Genomic DNA, 25432 nt, shown 5'->3' on the forward strand with positions numbered 1-25432 from the left:
GCTTTCAGTCTAGGGTTTCTTTGGAGAATTCTGAGTGAGCCACAATTTGCTTTCTTCTCAGCTATTGGAAAATGCATTAGGATTCATGTCTTTCCAGAAGCGCAGTATACAAGACATTTTATTTAAAATGCATGCTTTGATGGCTCTTATAAAGAATTTAACAGATGGCAATTCAAATGCACATTATTTGCTTTAGAATCTCAGTACGGGGTGTGTAAGTGGTGGTCATGTAGAAACAGATTAGAGGGGTCTTTCATGATTAAACACCCATGAGTTTATTAATCTTTTTAGTAAATTTGCTTTGTATTTTGCTTTTTAATTATAATAACCCGTAAGAAGAGTAGAGGTTCTTAACTCTCGAACATATCATCTATAAACAACTCAGCTGACTTCTGATGCATTTTTTTCACTGTTTAAGGAATTTTATTAAAGCAAGAATTTTATAATCCAAATTACATTTCCTCACACAGTTATCAATTCTGTTACTTAGAACTGACATCCTGAGCTATTCCACAGTAAAGAATTACAAAATTAAGGAAAGGAATGCTTTAAATTTTTGTACTTTGCTGAAAATTCTTTTTCCCAGCGTCTATAAAACATTAATTTGTTTTTATATTTTACTATTTTTGTAGTTTTTTTTTGTTGTTTAAAATCAAGTAATCTAGGACTAGCACTGTTTGCTAGACCTGGCATTTGCTCGGTACATAAGGTTCAAAGTTTCCTTTCCTTTTTTATTTATGTTATATCTTGCAATGTTTTTTTCATAATATTTAAGTTTTTCAATGTTTAGATATTTTTCTTCGGTGAAGCACGAGTTTCTTTTTTTTCCTCTTTTTTATTGTGAAAATACTGTACAGAGGGGTTACAATTACATGGGCAAGATAATGAGTACATTTCTTATCAAGCATTGTAGCCTCCTCCTTTGTTTCCCCTTCCCATGCCTTCCTATCCTCCCCACATTCCCCCACCCAATCCTCCCTGCACCAAAGTTGTAAAGTTCGTTTTTGACATAACGACTTGTACATCTCATTGTTGCAATGGGTCCACCTGTATCCCTATTTAAAGGATTTGTTTTTCCCCTTCCCCTCCACAAATTGTACCGACATCAAATACAGTGAAAGCAGGGGTTATACTGTGGGGGAGCGACATACAAAGCAACAAAGAAATAATCTTATAAATGTGTTAGAAACAATCACATGAAAGAAAAAAATTTGAGTTCATATCTTAGGGTTCATTTCCCTAACATCACATTATCTGACCTTTTCTGCTTGACTCAGACATATACTAGATATTGCGAATAAGGGAAACCATGGGACCTATGTTTCTTTGGGCCTGGCTTACTTCACTTAATATAATTTTTTCCAAGTCTTTCCATTTCCTAACAAATGAGGCAATGTCATTCTTTCTGATGGAGGCATAGAATTCCATGGTTTATATATACATTTTCTTGATCCATTCATCTACTGAGGGGCATCTGGGTTGGTTCCATACCTTACAAGTTTCTTTTCATGGTCTCTGATCAATTTTTAAACAGTTGGAACACCAGTGGCACTGTTAACTGCTTTCTGGGCAGCCTCTTTAGCTTGGTGGGCTTGTAGTACAGCTACAGCTTCATCAACCTTAAAATGCAGAGACTCTGGAGACTCAAGCATATGAAGTAGTTCTGAATTATCTATCTCCAATAACATGCCAGTGATTTTACCAGCAGGAGTAGGGTGCATGGCTTGGATAAGAGGAAACAGCCTTTCACCCAACATTTGCTTTTGCTTTTGAGGGGGGGCAGATGCCAACATGGAAGCAGTCAAAGGTTCCTGACCTTGTACATGAACAGCAGACTGTTGCATGGTAACTTGTGGCTGTGCATTAAGATGTTGCTGAGGATTGCGGACTCCTGCAGCCTATTTATATTGGGGAACGGTGCGGACAGCAGGAGTGGCTGCTGCATCAGCAGCTGCAGGAGGTGGATCCATTGTTTGTGTTGATGTGTTAGCAACACACTGTGTGGACATGACTCGTGGAACCTGTGAAGAAGCTGGTCTCATAGTACTAAATGGTGGTCTAGGAGCGGCTGGGCGGATAGCACCAGGCATGTTTTCGAATGGATGAGGTCTGGCACCCTGAGCAGTCCAGCGAGGACTTGGTCTTAGTTGGGCAATTTGGCTAGGAGGATAGTATGCAGCACAGTTCTGAGTCTGTGGGACAGCTGCCATGAAGTAACCTGAAGGAGGTGCTGGCTGGTAGGGGTTGATTACGGGGTTGGGCACAGCTCATACACTTGCCATTCTCTGCATCTACTGATTAGTGAGGTGAGCTTGGCGCTCTTCTTTGCACTGAGCTAAAGCTACATATAGTGGCTTTGTGGCCACAATTCTACCATTCATTTCTGTAACTGCTTTAGTAGCTTCTTCTGGGGAGGAGAAACATACAAACCCAAACCCTTTGCTTCGACCACCTTCCATCATAACCTTTTCACTAGTGATTGTACCAAATGCAGAAAACTCTTTCCGGAGACGCTCGTCATCAATACCATCATCAAGATTTTCCACATAAAGGTTAACACCCTGGTATCTGGTGATGCTATCTTGCTTCCTGATGCATATTTTAAAGAGGGAAACTTTTAATAAAGGAACTATTAGATTATTAAGGAACCAAAGATTATTGTGAAGCAAATATATACTTGATGTTTTTCTGATTCAAATTGTGTGTGGTGTGGGATGTGTGTGTGTGTGTGTGTGTGTGTGTGTGTGTGTGTGTGTGTGTGTGTGTGTGTTGTGTCCAAAAACCTATTAGCCAGGCAGGTGCCATTTTTTCCCAGGTGAGATAGGGATGTTTCTAATGTATGCAATACCAGCAAAGTGACAAGTAGAACAATTATGTTAATGAGGTCAGGTAGTGAAATCAACATTAAACAGCATAGTGCTCCTGACCATTGCTCTATTAGAGGCTGTAAAATATACTGATGAAAGCTGCTAGAACGGCTTAGCAATCACAGACTATACTACCTTAGGCTTACCAAATTACCTGAAAGACATTTAGGGAGCAAGGAAATACAACTGAGAGAACTATATTAGTACTGCAGAAGATTGATATACCCAGGCTCTATCCAATGCCCACAAGACATGCAAAGCAAATTTCCCTTTAGGTGGAAATATTGAAAATCTCTACTGCAATTTACTTACCCTGCACTGTCTCCTTCCATACTTCTCTTTATTTTCTTTTTTACTTCATGACAACTTACCACATTCCCTGGACTGGGACATCACATCTTATATTAAGAGTTCATTTTGTAGAATTAGGCTTGCATTTTTGAAATAGGCAATCTCATCTCTGTGTTGTGAGTTTTTGCGTGAGAGAAACAGAGGGAATACCTGTCTATATGTGCACACTAATTTATAATATATATCGATAAAATTACCACATACCTTTGGATTCTTTTTGATCATTTTTTAGTTCCCTATTGCCATAAATGTTCCTTTTATAATAAAGAAGCTATTTTTCATTTACAAACTATACACAACTATACACAAAGGTGGACTCCAAACTATTTGTTATAAATTCTACAGATCCCTGTTTCAACAAGTGCTTGCACAACTGACAGTCATAGGGAATCAAAAGCTTTATTTAAAAAACATGAGATATTAATAGGGATTTCCTTTTCACATGACAAATCTTAATGTTCAAATTTTTAAAATATCTTTTTTGTGTTGCCTAAGAGTGTAGCAATGAAGTAAAATTATAGTTTGAATCTTGAATGCCCTCTCCACCAGACACTTGCTTGAAAGAATTAGTTCCAGGTGGCACTACTGAGAGATGATGGAATCTTTAAGATATGAGGCCTAGGGGAGGTGTTTAGGTGGTTGGTGGTGTGTCTTCAAGCTGGATTGTGAGACTAGCTCTATTTCCTGCTCACTTTCTTTTGCTTCCTGGCCATGCACAAAGTAGTTTTGTTCTACCATGACTCCTACTGTGATGGGTGGCCCATCGCATGCCTATAAAACAACACCAACTGAACACAGACCATAATCTTCCAAACTATGACCCAAAATAAACCTTCCTGTTTATAAGATAATCATCTCAGGTATGTGTGGTAGTGACATAAAACTGATTAACACTCTCATTTTCAGTCTTCAGTCATCAGAATTGAGAAAAATCAAGAATCAGAAATCAAGGAGATAATTAATGCTCACTTCCTATAATTATTTTTCTCCTCCTCCCCTAAAAAAACGTATCTCTTTAACCATGACCAGATCCAATGACTCACTTTTGGCACGAGCATTAGGTCTCTATTTTACTCTTTAGGGTGGTTGCCATGATTACAATTGAGGTACCAATCAAGAAGTAAGAGACTGGACTCATAAAATCAAATGCCATTTGTGATTATGTTCTGGCATGGCTATTTTGAAAATAACACTAAAGAGAACTGACTTTTGAAAGATTTCAATAAATGGCCTCCATAGAGGCAGCCCTACTACTTCGATCACCTTTGATCCAGTATGACTTCCTGGGCAGAAACGTTTACTGCCAGGGTCTTGCGCTATGATTGACATACCAAAGAGAAAGAGCCCTAGTAGGTCCCAGCCAACATCTGGTCTTCTCTTGGCACAGGCTTAATACTACACTTTGCCTGCTGCTTGCAATAAATTTTTTCCTACTCTGCACAGCTTGGTTTTAACATTTCACCTGACAAGAAGTCACCATAATTACCTTCTTAAAGTTGTAACAAAAAGACAAAAATTCCTACATATTTATTTCCATTTGTCTGCACACTCAGCACACCTGTTGAGAAATTGAGAAGTAGTATAAGGACCTAGAAAGTCAGGACATAGCAGAGAAGTTGGGTGACCTGTCCCACATTTTGAGTAAAGGTGATTCACCACGAGAACCACATCTCAGACCCAACTTGCAGCAAGAAAAATCCTGCATTATGCTGTAGCAAGCACCTACACTTATAAGGAATGAATGGCCAAAAGACATTTTCTGTGCCAATATTGGAGCAAAACAAATCAGGGTTACATTCCTGGTTTCAATACCCAGAATTCACAAGGTTCTAGATATAACAAATACATAGGACATAATAAATAATAACCTCTTTTTGTCTGTTGATTTTTTTGAGACAGTTTTGCTACATATTCCAGGTGCTGGCTTGAGTTAGCTTTGGATGCTAACCTTTCCACTCTGGAATGAATGCATTTGAGTTGAAGTCAGTATAGGAGAGTGTTATTTATTAAGGCAGTTCATTATGCTGTGACTTTGCACATGTGAAAAACAGGCTGGTTAAATGCTCAATATCCAAGTGAGTAGAATGAGGCAGGGGTGGGTGGGACTAAAGACAGCAATGGAGGATATAGTTGCGTCCAATAGGGCAAGAATAGACAGTAGGTAAGTTTAAACTCTAAAAATAATTCCAGAATTTAAATGTATTACTGTATCTCTCAGACCATGTAAATGCCTCAAAGAAAACTCGTAAGATGCTTTTAATTCATATGTTCAATCAGAAAAGGACTTAGTTAACACTTCACAAGTACCAGACTTACAGAAATTTCAGAATTCTATCCAAAACTGAAACTTCAAAGAGAATCTACTATCTGAAGACACGTGTAGCCATCGTAGTTCTCCTAGTAAATACTTTTTTAAAAATAAAAAAAATGTAATGTTGTACCAAGAAGATGCTATTCAACATGTCAATTTATGAGGATCATCCCTCTTGATCAGTGTCACCCCTTCTAACATTCTCCCCCAACACCATCTATTTCAACGCCATCTACGCCTTCAAGTTCACCTGTTCTATGGTCACATAGGTACAGTGACTATTCTTTTCTTCTTCTTCTTTTTTTTTTTTTTTTGTCAGTCATGGGCTTGAACTCTAGGCCTGGGCACTGTCCCTCAGCTCTTCAGCTCAAGGCAAGTGCTCTACCACTTGAGGCACAAGTGGTTTTCTGGGTGGTTTATTGGAGATAAGAGTCTCACGGGCTTTCCTGAGGGTTGGCTTTGAACCATGATTCACAGTTCTCAGCCTCCTGAGTAGCTAGGATTATAGGCATGAGCTACCAGCACCCAGCTAGTGACTATTCTGTTTTCACCCACCATTCCTCTCTCCATTCGTCAGTCCCTCCCTTTGGCTCTACCCCTCTCAGACAAACATGCCTCAGTTCCTTGGCATCCATTTCATTAGATTGTCAATTAATTGTTCAGAGGAGTTGCACCATGGGACTCCACCCTTAGATTCACATGAAGAAATGTCAACATCTCTGGCCATAAAAGAAAAGCCAATCAAAACAACACCGAGATTCCATCTCACTCTGATAAGAATGGCAATGTTTCTGTGTCACCTCTCCAGGGATCTCCACTATGAGTCTGGGCAGCTCATTCATTAGAGTTCCTTGTTGGTTTCAATTTCTAATTTCTTTAGAGTTTATAATGTCCATATCATTACAGTAGTACAAGAAAATAAAATACAGATAATGAATGTGGAAGTCAATGACGTGTCTGTTTACATGTGTCAATCTGCTAATCATTTTTAATTAATTTTAATTTTAATTAAATTTTAATTTATATTTTGATTATGTGGTACTGAGGGATTGAACCCAGGGCCTCATGCACATGAGGCAAACACTCTACCACAAAGCCACATTCCCAGCCTGCTAATCATTTATTTTGATTCTTTTCCACCTCAAATCCACTCAACAAGGTAAACAACACTGTTATCCTCATTTCACAAATGAAGAAAGAAGGTTCAAGGTATAGACTTCTCCCTGCAGGTACTAAGTGATAGAGTCAGAGATGAGATAAAGATGAGAGGACAGGTAAGAATTAAATGTTAAAAATGAAGACGAGGAGAAGGTGGATGCTGGTGGCTCATATCTGTCATCCTAGCTTTTCAGGAGGCTGAAATCTGAGAATCAAGGTTCCAAGCCAGCCTGGGGAGGCAAGCCCATGAGACTCTAATTTCCAATGAACTACCAAAAAGCCAGAAATGGTGCTATGACTCAGTAGAGTCCTAACCTTGACCTCAAAAGCTTGAGTTAGCACTCAGGCCTTGAGTTCAAGCCCCAGGACCAGCACACACACACACACACACACACACACACACACGCACGCACGCACGCACGCACGCACGCACACACACACACACACACACACACAGATATATTTAATCAAATGAATATGGCTCATCAGTGGTTGACAGGGTTTTTATTTTGTATATTTTTTATTTACTATAATATATTATTAATAAGATTGCTTCTATAACTTGAAAAGGATAAGAGAAAACATGACACATTAAATCTAAAGCACTGTAATTTAACAAAAGATGGAAAGTCTCTAATTAACAAGGTAGTCTTAGGTTACCTGAAAAATAAAGAATATGCACTTATTTTTATTCATTTCAAAGGTCCAACTAAATATCTATAAATCTAAGAAAGACATAAGTCTAAGAAGCCTAAGACAAGCTTTGAAATATTATTGATTCACATGGCCCCCAGTATGGCCTAAGTAAATAAATAACATTGGGAAAGAAGTTAGATTTAGAAAGAGTTGAAAGTTGATGACACATGCACCATGTAATCAGAATTGCTGAAATGTCATTTTTCTTATAAACTGTAATGAGTAAAGGACACTGGCCAGTACCTATTCTCAATCACTGAGGGAAACAGTTTCTTCATAAAGATTCTAGACAGGTTCCTAGAATTCAGTTGGCAGTAGTAATCATGTTGTTCTTAGTGTAATTGCTTTCTGACATCTGTTTCACTGTCATAATCAGTTCTTTGATAATAGCAATGACATGAATGGTACATATCTAATCAGTCATGTTCGATGCTTCACCAAAATTTATATATCCATTACATATGCTCCCCCATCAAATTCAATGGGTATATTGCAATAATAATAGTCTATGCATTTACCCTCCTTTTATAATAATTTATTTTCAGTAATTTTCAGGGCACCATGTAAATTAGAAGATCCTTTATATGGTAACTCTTCCAAGGAAATAGGAATTAAATGCACACGATTGCTCAATGCACAATATGATGTATATGGTGCATTAACAATCTACTTCTATTACATTTTCAGTATCAAGATTTTTCCATTCAAAGTATTCTCTTTTGAGAGAGTGAACTTGCTCAGTTCTCAAGCTACATTTAACTTAATAGTATGATGGAAAGAATGTTCTGGCTCTGATCTTGTGACTACATATCTAGTAATGAGATTGCCACAAATTTTTTAGGTTGAATGTTGTAAAATGAGGAGTTTAGGCCACATATCCCTAGGATCCTCCAACTCTAAGAATTTTATATTTTATTGGTGCCTATACTTTAAAATTTTGAGTTTTCAGTTGATGGAATTACCCTCCCATTTCTTCAGCCAGATGAATGAAGCCTTTCATTTAATTTTAATCCCTAGATTCCTCTCTTGCCAAAATTTTAACATTTCGCAATTACATATAGCTTTTAACTATCAGTACAAAAATATTGCCATCTCCTGATGTGTATAAGATAGACCTTGGAAAGGGGAAAAAACACAAAAAAATCCTTCATATGATCAAGATACATAGAAAGATTAAATAGACAGACATACGCACATAGAGATAGATAGATAGATAGATAGATAGATAGATAGATAGATAGATAGATAGATAGATAGATAATTGAAACAAAATTAGATTTAGAAAAGAAAAGATTCAAATTTGATGAAAAGTGGTATATCTTATCAGAAATGTTTAACATGTTCTTTTCTTATAAACATTTCAGTAATACTCCATAGAAATGGAGCTCAAATATACTTATTGTTTTCAACTATTCCTTCATTATTGCTTTAAGTTACCTGTATACAGAAATTCTACAGACTCACCTATGCAAAATCTATTATAGTTTAGATTTAAAAAAAAAATCTACGTGGTTATTTTAAATAAATGAAAGCAGATGAATACTGGTTCAACTTTTATTGTTGTAAAATGTTAATACAGGTTAAACCTTAACTTGTGAGAAGAAAGTAAATGAATATATGTCCAAAGTCTACGTGCTGAAGAATATATTGTTCCCTGGAAATTTGTGTTGAATGTATCTATAAAATTTACTTAGCAAACACTAAGGAGCTGCCATTGGTAAGCCTTGTTGGTCCCCACAAACAGATAGAGACTTTTTTTGTTTCTAAGCTAAAAGTGACAATTTTTAAGTTTTGCTATGAGAAACTATAACTTAATTTTATTACATCAAAGGTCATCAAGATTCACTAATGAGTTCCCCAATCCAGCATCACTTTTCTAGTCAACTAGCAGATTGTTGGAATCAGAAATTATATCACACTTATTTGTATTCAGTTCTTAATGTTAAAAGGACCATGGAAATCAATGTAGCATCACTTAAAATGGAATTGTTGCAACAAACTATCGTGATGTACGCTAAATATTACACTCAATTTCCAAACTATAATTTCCAACATCTATAACAGCAAAATATGCAAAGAAGAGCTAAATATGTAATAGTTAAAAGACCTCCTGATTGTTTGGCTCCTCATCCTAGATAGAGTCATTGGAAGGAAACAATTAAATTTACAAAGTTCTGTAGTATGGATTATGAAGGTTCATTGAGGCCTATGAGTTGAAAGTTTAGTTCCCAGTCATTTGCAGGTGGTTGAACCTTTAAGAAGTGGGACTTAACAAGAAGAAGTAAGAGCCAGGCACTGGTGGCTCACACCTATAATCCTGGTTACTCAGGAGGCTGAGATCTGAGGATTGCAGTTCAAAGCCAACCCGGGCAGGAAAGTCCGTGAGACTCTTATCTCCAATAAACCACTTGAAAGCTGGAAGTGGTGCTGTGGCTCAAGTGGTAGAGTGCTAGCCTTGAGCTGAAGAGCTGAGAGACAGCGTTCAGGCCCAGAGTTCAAGCCCCTCAACCAACCAAAAAGGAAAAAAAGAGTAAGTTAGATCATTGCAAGGCTCTACCAGAAAATATAGAGAGCAGAGCCACTTCTTGTTTCTCTTTCACTTCCTGCTACCCTGAGATGAACATTGCTCCATCACAACTTCCCCACAGTGATTTACTGACTTGCCACATGCCCAACAGCCATGAACCAACAGACACTGGCTTGAAACTTCTAGAAACTGTAAGTTAAAAAAACCTTTCTTTTTAAGTTTGCTATCTGCAGTATTTATTATAGTAATAAATAACTGACTAAGGCTTAAAGTAAAATGTACACAGAAAAAAAAAATGTGTTGCCTGGTTCACACCTGTAATCTTAGCTATTCAGGAGGCTAAGATCTAAGGATTGCGGTGTGAAGGCAGCCTGGCCAGGAAAGCTCCTGAGACTCATCTCCAGTTAACCACCAAAGAGCTGGAAGTAGCACTGTGTGTCAAGTGGTAAGCACTAACCTTGCGCAAATAAGTTCAGGGAGAGCGCCCAGGCCCTGAGTTCAAGTCCCAGAACCTGCACAAATAAATAATTAAACTTGTCTTACTAAGTGATTTTTATTGAAGTGACCCAAAGATGATTGGCATTTTTCATAAGTCATAATTTCATGTGATGTCAAACTAAAGTTCTGTATTGGGAAAGGCTCCTTTGGAGCAAAAAATGCTTATGCTCTTGAATAGAAGGGGTTATATGTAATAAAGGGTACTAATTTATTTATATATTTACTATGTATATATATGTTTACTATTTATTATGCATTAATAATTAAAATAAAGGTAAAATGTAATAGATACATAAAAGGCAAAGGATAATAAAACAATTTATTATTTATTCATAAAATAAAAATAAAGATAATAGGTAATGAATACAAGGTATATATGTATTTAAATGTCACTTTGTACCCCATAAATACATACAATTTTAAAGTCATAATTATATTAAAAAGTAAAATGGCAGTGAAAGATAAAAACAATAGTGCAAGCTATTGTTATTATACTAATATTATACTAATACTATAATATAATATACTAATACTATATTATTCCAATACTAATATATATAATATAAATACACTAGATAAAATTCATCTAAGCATATGAAGAAGGAAGCAAATTAACTGACTGATGATCTAAAACATATATTTCTGCAAATAATGGCAATGGTTAGATTCAAAATTTCACCACCACGTTATTGGCTATGACATAGCACCAACGATCAGGTTTGAATATTGATAGAATAGAAGCACTACCTACTATCACTGTCTAAGAAATCTTGGACAAGTTAATTCCTTCCCAGAGCTCTGCTTACTAACAGATTATAGGCCAGAGGATCATTAAGTAAGAATTAATTAAGAAATTAAGAATTTCTAATCCAGCCAGGCACCAATGGCTCACACCTGTAATCCTAGCTACTCAGGAGGCTGAGACATGAGAATTGTAGTTCAAAGCCAGCTGGCACTGTGGTTCAAGTGGTAGAGCGTTCGACTTGAGCTAATGAGGTCAGACACAACACCCACACCCAGAGTTCAAGCCCCACGATTGACCAAAAAAAAAAAAAAAATCCTAGTCCAAACATCAGAAATCTAAAACTGTTCCAAAAATCTGAAAAAAATTGAGTGCTGACATGATAACCCAAGTGGAGAACTCCAGCATGACACTGTTCTAGGCACACAATTACACAATTATTCAAAATACAACATAGGATCACACAGACTATGTTCTAATACACATGAGCTTTGTGGTAAGACTTTGGTTTCACACCATAAAGATGCAAATCTTCCAAAATCCCAATATAGTCACAATCCCAAACTCTGCTCCAAAAGATCTAGAAAAGAACTACTCAAAGTAAAAGAGTCTTAAATTCATTGAGCTCCCATTTTCAAAATTGCTTCAACACCCACATAAAGCAAAAACAACTATGTCTCCTTTTTACTGGGACTTAAAAACACCTAATTGCAATTTTCAGTTATTCTAGATATGGAAACACTACTGAGTTGAAAATAACAATTAATATAGAAAATACCAAAAACGTGCCATTCCTATAATTTCTCATGTAAGTAAAGCATCAAATAATCGATTCTACAAATACAAACCAGTATTCAGAATCTGGAAGTTTCAGAAAGAAAATGTATTAATTAATTGAAGCATAACTAACTTGTTCTTTGCTTTACCAAAATGCAAGAGAGAGAAGGAAAGTAAATGGTCTTAGGCTAGTGACTTCTTGCAATATTTAGACAGGTTAAATATTATTTAGGCAGAATCTAAAATGAATAAGAACTAAGCTAAGCAAAACGAGAGGTCTGTGTTTCTGATTTATGTAGCAGCATGTGGCAAAGCAATTTGAATAGACAAACAATGATAAATGACCCAACAAGTTTAGTTACAAGCTGAAGGATGATGCTATACCAATGTACATTTGTATTCTACTTTAGCATTTCTACATGTCTTATAAAAACAAATTCATTAATACTGCACGGTGTGGTTATTGCAAAGCATTACAAAGTTGAAACGACCCTGATAATTTATGAAAACACAAACTAACCATCACAAGGTACATCCATAAATACGGTGAAATTATCAGAACCTGGTCTAAGCTATGTCAGCCTTCATCTTTTACCTTCTTCCCACTCTTTTGTTCTTGTTCATCACAACTCACAACACCCAACACAGAGAACACACAACACACACACACACACACACACACACACACACACACAGGACAAAATAATCAGGACACAGTAATGTCTAATGTCCCGATTACTAATAGAAACAATTTTTAATCTATTCTTAAAGAGAGCTTAGTAATAAGAAGAGTTTACGGCTTTAACTTTTATTTTTAATCTCAAACTTGCATTTGGTGTCTCCCCCCCTCCATTCCCTTTCTTTCTCTTTCCCCCCGCCCCTCATTCTTTCCACACTGTTCTGGAACTTAGATGACAATAATCTGCCCTTTTAACTTTTGGTCAAAACTCCAGTTTATCTAGTTGGAAATATTGGGAGAAAATAAAATAATTCTCTTTTGTGAGAGTCTACAGTTTCTTCATGAGAAAAGAATTTCAAAGTTTTATGAAAGAATATTTTCTTTATCCTTTAAATATAAAGGTTTACAATTTTTCACTTCACAAATATTTACTCAACACCCATCTGTACCAGCTACTGTTTTATTCACTATAAAACTCCATCTTCACAAGAGATAATCAAATAATTACAGAATAAGGAGGGGGGAAGCAAGATGGAAAAAAAAAATTACAAAGAAGAAAAACAACCTTTCCTCCCAGATTAGTATTTGAATTGCTTTGTTGGTGTTCCTATTGGTAAATGAACAATGGAGTTGGTATTCATTTCCTTCAAGGTGTAACACTGGTTTTAAAAGAAATAAATGCCTGTGACTGAACAAATTATCTGAAATACTTATTTTCTCAAATGCAGGTTATCATTTCAACCAATTTATAGTCTAGAGTTAAAATTAACAGAACCTGTTAGCTTTTCTTACAGTCACTTCTACAGATCAAATCCTCTTTCCAACAAAATTTTGAATTTGTGAGAGTTCATGCGTTTAACAACTTCAGGTTACATAAAATGTATCACTCTTAATTCTTTTGTTAGATGTCACAATGATTTTTTTCATAGATGATAAAACAAAAACTACTTTGTTAGGTTGTACTATGTGAGAACTATGATCCTGTTCTTAGGAACATTCTTCCATACATTGTTTTCTGTATTTGGAGGCAAGTTCATTCCCAGACTGCCTATCAACTGCCTGCTTCCCATGCCCAGAAAGAAACTCAACTTTCCATTTTATTTTTATTTTAGTGTGTGTGTGTGTGTGTGTGTGTGTGTGTGTGTGTGTGTGTCTGTCTGTCTGTCTGTCTGTCTGTCTGTCTATCTGTCAGTCTGTCGGTCCTGGGGCCTGAACTCTGGGCCTGGGTGCTGTCCCTCAGCTCTTCAGCTCAAGACTAGCGCTCTACCACTTGAGCCACAGAGCCTCTTCCAGCTTTTTCTGCTTATATGGTGCTGAGGAATTGAACCTAGGGCCTCATTCACGCAAGGCAAGCACTCTACCACTGAGCCACCTTCCCAGCCCCAAGTTTCCATTTTAGAAAACTCTTCTCAGTCTATATGCCCTTCTAGCTTGTCTGCCATTTCTTTTTTGTTTTTAACGGTGTCTTGAATTCAGAGCCTTGTGCTCTCAGCTTTCTCACTCATAGCTGGTGCTGTAACATGTGAGCTATGCCTCCAAGCCCTGCTTTTTGCTGGTTAATTAGAGATAGTATCTCACAGACTTTTCTGTCCAGGCTGGCTTTGAACCTCAACCCTCCAGGTTTCAGTCTCTTGAGAACCTAGGATCACAGGTATGTCCCTATGATTCTGGGCTTTCAAGATTCAGCTTCATCAAGTTGCAATGCATTCATAAACGGCTTTGTTGAATGGCAACTCCTTTGTACAACTACTTAAAAGGTAATTTTAAAAGATCTTAAAGAAATAAAAAAGATCTGAATTTGTTTCTATTTTGGCAGGTCTCATCTTCCATTCCTGGATGAAATCTCAGGATCGCTGTTAATGCTCTCTCACACATCTATGGCTTACCTTTTCAGATAAATTTACTAAGTTGCAGGTAGCACATAGGATTTCTTTCTTCCCTAAGAAGTTCACTTGTCATCCAAGGGAGTTGTGCAACCCCCACAGTGGCGTCTGTATCTCTAGAAGCAAGTTCATTAACAAGGTCAAAGTATCCTTTTCTTGCTCCAGAGTGGATGACACAGCAGAATTTCGTTTTAGGTCCTCAACTCAGGCCAAGAAAATGAGACTTTCTGAGAGCCTCTTCTCATTTTACACATGAATTTGGTTTTTTTTTTTTTTTTTTTAATATAATACTCATAATTCCTTGAGTGTTCTTTAAATGCATGTTTTACTGGAATAATGTTCTTCAAATCCAAGTTCTGCCCTGGGCTGTTCCTGGGGGGAGGAGTGAGGATGGGGAATAAGAGAAGCCATTTGGCATTCCAGGACTCAGGCATGCAAGTCAGAGCCTGCCTGTGGCTCCCAAGGTCTCTGCTTCAGGGCGTTCCTTGTGAATGGGCCCCACACAGCTCTGAATGCACTACAGACTTCTTAAACTCCCAACATACCACTGTACATGATTGTGACTAATCCAAGATGACAGGTCCTAGACCTGGCAATATGAAATGTGGAGATATCAGTAATTAATAGGTCATCATTATTAATGACAGCGTCCTCAGTACCTCAGTATTCACCACTCTGGGGGAAGTGCTGGGTTATAGTCTTCCTCAAAGTGCCATTTCCAACTTCTACAGATTTTTTTCCCTGACGTAATTTTCAGCACTGGAAAGTTCCACACAGTTATTATTTTATAAAAAGGTAGAGCACTTCCAGCACATTTTTTTAGCAACTAGGTGACAACTGAATGCTGTGGACCAAGAGACTTTCCCATCACGCATATCTCTGACAGACACTTGTCCCTCCCACAGGTCCTGTTCCTGCTATTCTGATTTGTCCCTTACATGAACTCAAGGTCACGTGATTCCTTTGCTTTGGGGTCTATGCAGAGACAGAACATCATGGAGGAAGCATGAGGCAGAGGAAGTTCCTTATTGTATGGTGACCAGAAAGTAAAAAAGAGAGAGAAGGAGCGAGGGTCCCCAAATACCCTTCAAGGTCACAACTCTGATCAATTACTTCCCTCAACCCCTAAAAGATTTTATCACTTTCTAATGATGCCACCAGTGTCTGACCAAGCCTTCCATACATAAGCTTTTAGGGGATAATTATGATTCAAACCACCACAGTATGCAATGCCCAAGGAAGGACTAATTGACTTGAGGTGCAAGACAAATAGGTCTAATGCATAGCCATCTTTGGCACATATGCTGATATTCCTGAGAAAGTATGGCACTATAGCAAGAGAAGCAGAAGACAACCTAGATAGCAGGAGGAAGTTTCTACTTAAAGGAAGGCTCTACTTAAAGGAAGGAGAAGAGTTATGGTGCAAAAACAATCCAATGTTCAGACCTTACAATCAGTGTAGAAGATGGGATGATGTGTAGAATACTCCAAGGTGAACAAAGACAAGGTTGAGAGAAATATGCTCTGAAAATAACAAAAACAAATAATTGAGGACTTGAAGTCTGCTGACCAAAGCTCACCTGAACTTACTATCTTCCTCAAAGTGGATCCCAATGAAGCGTAGTTCTGATATCTTTTAGACTTTTGTTGAAAGAAAATAAATGTTTGAAAACTTTCCCATTAATCGGTATCTTAAGGGTCTAAGATATCTAGAAAGCTGATTATACCAATTTCATATTATAATTTTTATGTAATTCACTGTTTACCCACAAACCTTTAAAAATTATCAAATTCTCCATACAGAAGAGAAGAACTGATTTTAATGTTTTATCAGATAATTCAAGTTACTGCATTAGTAATCATTATAGAAGATTAAAATCTTATCCTATTGTGGTTTTTAAATGTTAGTCAAATTTACAAAGCTTAGATATTTAACATTACTTTTTATAAAATTGATGATTATTTCTTCTGTTCTTTATGGCTTCTAAATGTAACTGGATACTTCCTAAATCTCATCCTTTATAAACAGATTCTTAGTCGGGCACAGGTAGCTCATGCCTATAATCCTAGCTACTCAGGAAGCTGCCATCTGAGGATCACGGTTCAAAGCCTGCCCAGGCAAGAAAGGCCATGAGACTCTTATCTCCAATAAGCCACTCAGAAAAGTGGAAGTGGTGCTGTGGCTCAAGTGGTAGAGCACTAGCCTTGAGCTGAAGAGCTAAGCGCCCAGGCTAAGAGTTCAAACCCCATGACTGACCAAAAAAAAAAAAAAAACAGGTTCTCAATTCCTCAGAAATACATGAGACAGTTTCCCTTACTTTGTATCAGTCACTTAACCTCTAGCTTGTTTATACATTTCTTTTTTGTCACTGACTATTAATTCATTTATTTAGGGGAAAGAGACTAGGGTTTGAACTCAGACCCTTGCACTTTTTACCTCCAGGCCTGTTTTATGTTGATTATGCTGAAGATTGTGTCTAGCAAATTTCTCTGCCATGGCTGACCTCGAAACGTGATCTTTAAGATCTCAGGCCTCCTGAGTAGCTTGGGATTATAGGTATGGTATGGGCTGTCAACATCCAGATTGTCATTTAAGAATGTATACTTTGGGAAAAGTATCCAAAGGGATACATAGAAAGCATGAACAAAAATCTGACCTAGTGAGAAATCTGGACACGGTCTCAGATTCTATCATTCAACAAAATTTCAGTCAGACATTTTTTTTGGGGGGGGGGGGTCTGGGCGTGGGGCCTGAACTCTGGGCCTGGGCACTGTCCCTCAGCTCTTCAGCTCAAGGCTAGCGTGCTACCACTTGAGCCATAGCACCATTTCCAGCTTTTTTTTCCTGCTTATGTGGTGCTGAGGAATCGAACCCAGGGCCTCATGCATGCAAGGCAAGCGCTCTACCACTGAGCCACCTTCCCAGCCCCTCAACAAAATTTCAAAGATGGCTTCCTGTACCTAGAAGCAGTGACAAAGTGTGGGCCATTCTCAGATGGTCACGAACCTCTCACAGTACAAACAGCCTTTTGCAATCAATGTACACAATCTGTGCTATGAGTTAAAATGTTAAAAATGCACTATACAACTTGTGGATCGGGACAGGAGAGAAAAACTAAGAGAGAGTGATGGAAGAGTGATACTGTTCAAAAAGAAATGTATTCTTTACCTGACCTAGGTAACTGTAACCCCTCTGTACATCAAAAGAAACTAAAATAAATAAATAAAGATATAAAGATCCTTTAAAAAAATCTTTTGGAATGAAGACTGAGTTTTAGAAGGACAAATTTGGAAGCAAGGGTTTTAAAAGTAGACCAGGTTCTATTGAAGTAAACCAGGGGAAAATGTAATGGTGGCTGAGTTTTAAGGGAAGTAAAGACAGAGACAAGCCATCAAAAGTCACATACCAGTGCTTATCTCGCTAAGAACTCAGCTCCTTATTGGCTGCGTCTCCTCAGAAAATGTTTTTGGTTGGTTTTTTTTCCCCCTCAAAAAACAATTTGGCAAAATTGAGGTTGCTCAAATCTTGATTTCCTGTATAGGGTTGTTTTGCAATGTCCAGACAATGAGATTATCATCTGCAGAATGACTTTGAATCATGCTTGTTTTCAAAAATATCTGAAATGAGCAACAGATGTTAAAAAGATAATGAAGGCTAAACAACAAAGAATTAAAACCGGCTGCCCAGCTTGTCCAAATTACTTCTGATTAAAAAACGCTCAGATCACTGTGCATGCATCTTAGAGAAACAGCCAGTCATAAACTGTGCTGATATGAAGAAGTTCAAACTCTCTATTGCATCTAAATAAAATGATAAATTCTGTTATCTTCAGAATGGTAGCGATTTTTCAAGTCTACTCTTTTTCAATGTACATCTCCCCTTGAGTTGAAATTAATTTGTTAATGGGTAAGCATGAAGGAGAAATCTAAAGTTAGGGGATTTTACTATTTTCAGCAGAGCTGTTTGTTAAAATAAAGCAAACTTTCAGTTGGAAGTTTAGAAACCAGACATAAGTTTCTTCAAGGAACACATAAATATCATCATGCCCATGTGTTCTTTTCTAGGCGTTCACCCCTCCCTCCCTTGGGGTGGTTCCTGAGAAGTTAGAAATGAACATTCCTTCTCTAAGTTGAGCTGTTAATTTTAATTAACCTATGATCCCCTATGCAGTTCCTAACAACCACAATTATGGTGTCTGGTGCATTGGACAGTGCAATTAGGAAATAACACTAACGCTCGATCTGGGGATGTCATTTCAACAGCAAAAGGTCACTGCTAAATAGTCACTATTAATAACTTTTATGAAGTGCTGTGGTACTTGCTCTGGCTACTATCTATTTAGGAAAAGAAATTACATCATTTCTCAGTTATTTAGAGATTGAACTTTTGACAATAGATTGCATCCATTCCTCCCCACCCCCGAAAAAAAAAAAGATTTCAGCCAAAAGCTCACAGGAAGTTTTAGCAAAACCTGAAACACATATTGTAAAATGGATATGAAAAGGCAAAGAATCTACAAGGAGACAGGAAGCATATGAAACCCAAGAACAAGGAGGATGGGTTTGTCTCATCAGATACAAAGAGTTTTTGTAAAGCTACAGTAATTAAGACCACGTGATATCAGTACAGGGGTAATTTTGGTTTTCCCTTTTCTATCTTTGAAGTATATTTCTTAACAGGGTTAACCCCAGGGATTCTTTTTTATAGCCGAACATTTACAAGCCTAAAAGATCCATGAATGCTAATTCTACATGTAAGCTAAGAAACTGCCCAAACAGGAAGAGATGTATACAGACACCCCGACCACCCTGCTCATAACAACATTAATTATCCATCCAAGGAAGATTGCACAAATCAACTGAGTGGGAGAATTAGGATCAGCAAAAGTAAACAGAATCATCCAAATCAAAACAAATCAGAGAAAAGTACACAATGGCCCCATTTTGACAAAAATCAAGGGCTACTCTTCTTCTGTTACAAGAAGCAGAAATGAGGAAAGCTTATTTTAGTTTATTGGGTAAAAGAAGCTACCAGTGCTTAAATCTCCTTGAATCACCATTAGCAGAAAGGATTCAAATCAGTTTCAAGTCTGATTCTGTGTTAAGATAGGCAGTCTTTAACAGTCTATGCTAATTGTATACAAGACTTTCATTCTGCTTACATATACCAATCTGTATCCACAGTCGTATCATAGAACCTTTTTAATTAAGGAAAGGAAGCCAAAAATACACAAAAGAGCAAACATGAAATGTGTTCACTTCGTGCCTCTAAACACAAAGTGGGATATTTAGGCATGCATCTATTCTCTGTGATCCTCCTGTGGTAATTTACACAGGTAGTGCAAAACATCATCAATCGTATAAGGATCATCTTAATAGTCACATCCTTACTAAGACTCATTCTCTGGTAACTTCTGAGTTGAGAAGAATCTTGGGGGGAGGGAGGGGGAAGCACGAGAACTTCAGAAAAGAAAGGCCTCTCCAAATGGAGTGCTCTACAAAAAATCAAACCATAGGAAGAATGTACAGAAAACACAACCTAAGGACTATAATTCACCAGATTAAGAGAAAGCCAAAAAACAACTTATTCATATAGATCCATAAGTATGACAGTGATTAGATTTTATTTACCTTTTCTTTCCTCATTTCTGAAATAAATGCAAGTAAAATCTTCATTGTTAAATGCTAGCATCTTAACCCATTTGGTGTTGATGTAATAGAATACCTGAGTCTAGCTGATTTATAAAGGAAAGTTTATACATCTTGTGGTTCTGGAGACTGAGAATCTAAGTGCATGTTGATGACCTCTTGCTGGCTTTTGGTGCAGATCTTATACTGTGTTATAACAAAAAGGAAAAAGAGAAGACCAAGAGGAAGAAAAAATAAACTATGAGTGGCGGCCTGGCTTTCTAACATCATGCTCTTAAAATAATTAGCTCAGCCCTTGGTCCTTGGAGGAACTCGGTCCTCTTACTGACTTGATCACTCTTTTTTTTTCTTTTTTTTTTTGAGGGGGGGTCGGGGTCAGTCATGGGATTTGAATTTAGGGCCTAGGTACTGTCACTGTGCTCTTTTGCTCAACGCTAGTACTCTACCACTTTTAGCCATAGCTCCACTTTCGGTTTTCTGGTGATTAAATCAAGATAAAAGTCTCACAGATGTTCTTGCCCAGGCTGATTCTGAATCACGATCCTCAGATCTCAGGATTACAGGCATGAGCCACCAGAGCCTGGGTGACTGGATCATTCTTTAAGACTACCATTTTTCAATTATTGTTACAGCAGGGACCAAATTTCAATATGAGTTTGGAAGGAACAAATTGCATGTAAACCACAGCACATAGGAACAGTAAGACAAAAAGCACAGGTAAACTAGTGCAAAAATGTAGGCCAGAAGATATGTCAACTTGTAGAAGGCTTTCAAAAATCCAACTCTTAAAAGGTAACAAGCCATAAGTTTGATCTCTAGACACACAAACACACACACACACACACACACACACACACAAATGAAGTCATATGTCTAGAAGGTATCAACAAATCAGTTCAAAGAAGAAATATTAAGTATTACAGCAAATCTGAATCTCCACATTACTTCTTCTAGCTCTTCTGAGAGCAATGTGTGGCACACATCCTCTTCCGCAGCCTTACAACAGTCACCGAAACAAATTCCGAAAGACTAAGCTGTAAAAGCTTAAGTTATTAAAATGTAAGCTGATAGCATGTTTCAGGATAGTTCAGTTCCAAAGGAATTTCACAAAGAAACAAAATTATTCAGTAGTTTACACATCTGTTGAAAATAAATGGCATTCCCCTCATTGTGTATATAATCCAGCTATCATATATATATATACATATATAATCTATATAGGTTATGGATTATATAGATTATATATACGATAGATGTTGATGATGAAGATGGATATATATATATATGTATGTTTGCCTGTCCATCTATCCATTTGCATCATCATCATCTATCCATAGTGTATTTTAAGATATTAAAGATTTTAAGATATTTAGATAATTCAGTTAAAGAGTGAATATGTAGTAAAAAACCAAGCAGTATAGGAGAACAGTGGAGAGTGGGGTTTTTTTGGTGTTTTTGTTGTTGTTGTTTTATTTTTAAGTTTTGCCTATTAATAGAAGGCTTAAAGTGAGTATATAGCCAGAGAGTTAGGACAGTTTGGTAAATATCTTGATTCAGTGCTCTGCTTTTGAACTATTAGTCTATGAAACTAGATTTTTACATTCACTTCCATCTTACTGATTGAAAAACTTCTAGAGTGAGAATTATTAAGAAGTCTCCCAAGACAGCATTCAAGTCAATAACCTAGCTTGAACTACACTTCTATGGCATTCCCTTCGATTTGATAACAAGGTTTTTTGCCGGTCTTGCAGCTGATTCAGATATAAATGATCACAGACCCTGATTTCAAGAATTCAAGATCCACTCTAAAAGACAAAGAGAGAAATGCAGAAATGCAGAAACTCTAGTCAAGCAATTCCTTTAAGTGCCTTTAAGAAGGCACCATGATGACAGGACCACTTCTAGGGAAGTATCACTTGAAATAAAGTCCTTTCTAAAGGTTAAAATGTAGATGGATGGATGGATGGATGGATGAATGGATGGATGGATGGGCAGAGATGGACTTGGAGAAGGAAGGGCAGGGGTGGAAAGAAGAGGAACACTCCCAGAGTAGTCAGGAGAGTTCTGAAGTGACACATACTCAGGAAACCCTTAGCGAGAGATCTCCAGAACACAGAGGAGAAGTTGTGGAGAGCATGTAGCCATAGTTTTGACATCCTGGAAACAGAAACTTTCCTATGGTGGGGAAATGGCTGAAAACTTTAGGTCTCATGACGTTAGATAAAACACTGGTTGATCATCTCATTCCTTTTCTCAAATACGTTTGTGCAATAAGAGACATCATTTAGAAAGAAAAACAAACAGGCAAAATTATGTGAACACACATTTCCTGCACCTCAGTATGGAAATATTTTATTTGTTCAGGGAACAAACCTGTTTGAAGAATGCTACTGACTCCATTACTAAGTCATATTCAAACCCATTCTCCCTGAAGAGGAATAGGCCCTGATAATATTTACTCCAGAGATCCAAACTAAATAAACGGGGAAGAGTGTTCTGACTATAATCATTCTAAACCTGCACGATTGAACATTCTTAGCTCTGGTATAGATATTCTAGATCATATTTAAGTCTCAGACCAAACTGAAGAACTCAGGCTCAAATTTGCAACTATTCTTTAAAGGAAAAATATCTCACATTTCCTATTTAAATATTATTGTATAGAATCACAGTCATTGATAGATAAAAATAATCAATCTATCATTTGTGCAGTAACTTGACCCAAATCTTTTTCTTTGCAGAAAACATTCAGGAATTCAACTTCTATTACAATATATTTGTCCAACCTCTATGAAGAGAAATTTTACACTAATGACAATGTCATAACAAACTCTACAAGTTAATAATGCTAACTCCAACAAAAGCAGAAAACAATGAAAATGTCCAACAAGAGTAATAACAGCTAAAAATCAACATAAATGTTATAAATGATATGCTAAGCATAAACTGCTGTCTCTAGAACACATAGTATAGAGTAAAAGAAATTATCAGACTCTCTGCCCTCTGGTGGCAATAAAAGCAGTTGCAGAAATTACTAAAGTAACGCCTAACAAAACGTTCTTGTTATGAAATCAGATGTGTTTTCTTTGCCAAACGTCTGTAGCAAAAATCTTGGTAGCTACATGCCAAATTTCAAGAGTACTGCACGTTTTACTTCATACTGAACTTTTTAAAAAGGCATTTTACAATGGAAACCATAACTGTGCTTGTTTTACCCTGTTATACCCTGTTATTCAGTAGGCTAACTACTTAGGCTAACTACTTAATCGCTTCCCATAGTCAGAAGTCCATCCAGGAAGCTACTTTAGTTTATAATAAAGTCTATCAAAATGCTAAGATACTTAAAACTACTCAATTTTACTCAATTCTGAGACAATATTTCCACTAGATATATTGAATTCATTCAAAAGCATGATATACTCATGTTGGCAATTTTCTCCAAAGCAAAAACTTTCACTATCTGTCCATTCTTGGAATGAAATGAATTTCATCCTCAATTTGGGAACTTTAAATAGAAAATTTAGTGTGTACATGTCTATGTGCGTGTGCGTGTGCCTTGTGGATTCTATTCTAAATAGCATTATTAATGAAAATGTTCAGAAAAAATAAACATTTGCTGAACATTCTTTTATTTTTGTACTGTAAATTCATCATTTACTCCTAGTGCCAAAAAAGTTTTTAAATCAATTAACTTTAGGTTGCATTTGGCACACACACACACACACACACACACACACACACACACACACAAAAACATAACCTATTGTGAAATTGTTCTTTCAGTTATTAATTCAATGAACATGCCTATTACACCTTTTAAATAAAGGCAATATTTCCCAAAGTAATTTTATCAACCAGTGAAATGTACCAGCGAAATAAACAAGTGATATTATTTCCATTAATGCAAGACAACTGCCATTGACAAGGAAGAATCAACGTCCAGAAAGTCTGTTTTATTCTCAGCTTTCTAACTGCTGTCATCATCCCTCCCTTCCTCTTCAACACACACACACACACACACACACACACTCCTCTAATCATAAACAGAGCAATGAGGAAGTAAATGTGCTCGCTTTAAAATTCTACTCCAGAGGCAGACCCAGTGGTCTCGACCTGGTATAATTTCATTCTCAGATTTCCTTGGAGACTCACCTTTACCTGGAATCCCCCAGGTAAAGCTGTCTTAGACTCCTGGGGGCTGATAATTGGTGATACATGCAGTATTGTCCGGGCACTCACTCAACTGTCCCCTGTTCTTCCAAATCACACACACACACACACACACACACACACACACACACACACACACACACACAGACTGAATACTCTAACCGAGAAGTTTTCCTGTCATTTTCCTTTTCTCTACAGGTGATGCTCGCTCTGGAAGTCTAAAGAAGTTTAGAAATGCCTGTCCCTGTCTGTCTCTGCCTCTGTTTCCCCCTTCACTTTTCCCCGCAGGGCGGACCTGAGAAGCAGGCGGGGAGCGTGCAGTGGGCGGGGTCCCGGGAGGGCAGCGGGCACCCACCAGGACCAGAGGCTCAACCCCGCCCAGCGCACACCTGGGAGAGGAGCGGCCACCAGGGCGGGTGGAAGGCGAACCCGGGGTGGGGGTGGGGGTGGGGGTGGCGGGGACATCCCAGAGGAGGAGGGGGGAAGGGGGGTACAACGTCAAGGCAACTCTGAGGATCCTGAGCACGTTCGGACCTGTTTGCAGAGCCGATGGGTGGACAATGGGACCGGGAACGGGTGTCCAGAGAGCGCCGCCAGCGCCTTCCCTGGCCCCGGCCCATCGCGGGGGGCCTCCGCCGCTCCCACCCGCCGCACGTCGCCAAACCCCAGGCAGGCAGAGGACGCTGGTGGGGCTCACCCGGGGCGGGGGGGGGGGGGACGACGGGCAACTACAAGGAAATGTCTCCCGTTGTGAGGAGAGCCCTGCATTGCCCACACACGCGCGCACACGCACACACACGCACATATACACACACGCACACGCCAACCTAGACACGCACCGGCTTAAAGGAAACCCGGAGCAGGCACCGCGCGGGGTGTCCAGCTACCCAGTAGCATCCTCTGGGCATTTCTAGGGGGGAGGGTGACAGTGCCACCCCCTGGCGCCCAGGTGAAGGAAGCTCCCCACCACCACCACCACCAAAGCTTCGGGAAAGCCCACCAGGCTCCCCCCTGGTCAAGTTTATCCAAAGAACAATTGCAGTAACTTTCCCCAGGGCCGGAGGGGTGAGGCGCAGGGCGCCGGGGTCAGGGGGTGAGGGGTTGTAGGACATGGGGGTGCCAAC

The 25432-nt window shown here is 38.1% G+C and overlaps 1 protein-coding gene and 1 pseudogene across 1 annotated transcript in view; both read right to left on the bottom strand.

Annotated features, from left to right (window-relative positions):
• The window catches only part of Plxdc2 (plexin domain containing 2), a 388918-nt gene that overhangs the window by 363208 nt on the left and 278 nt on the right, over positions 1-25432 (bottom strand). The window lies entirely within an intron of this gene.
• Positions 624-24928, bottom strand: LOC122113205 (annotated as a pseudogene).

Source organism: Dipodomys spectabilis, unplaced genomic scaffold (genome assembly GCF_019054845.1).
Source record: "Dipodomys spectabilis isolate Male_0828 unplaced genomic scaffold, ASM1905484v1 ptg000096l, whole genome shotgun sequence".
NCBI classification, from domain to species: domain Eukaryota; kingdom Metazoa; phylum Chordata; class Mammalia; order Rodentia; family Heteromyidae; genus Dipodomys; species Dipodomys spectabilis.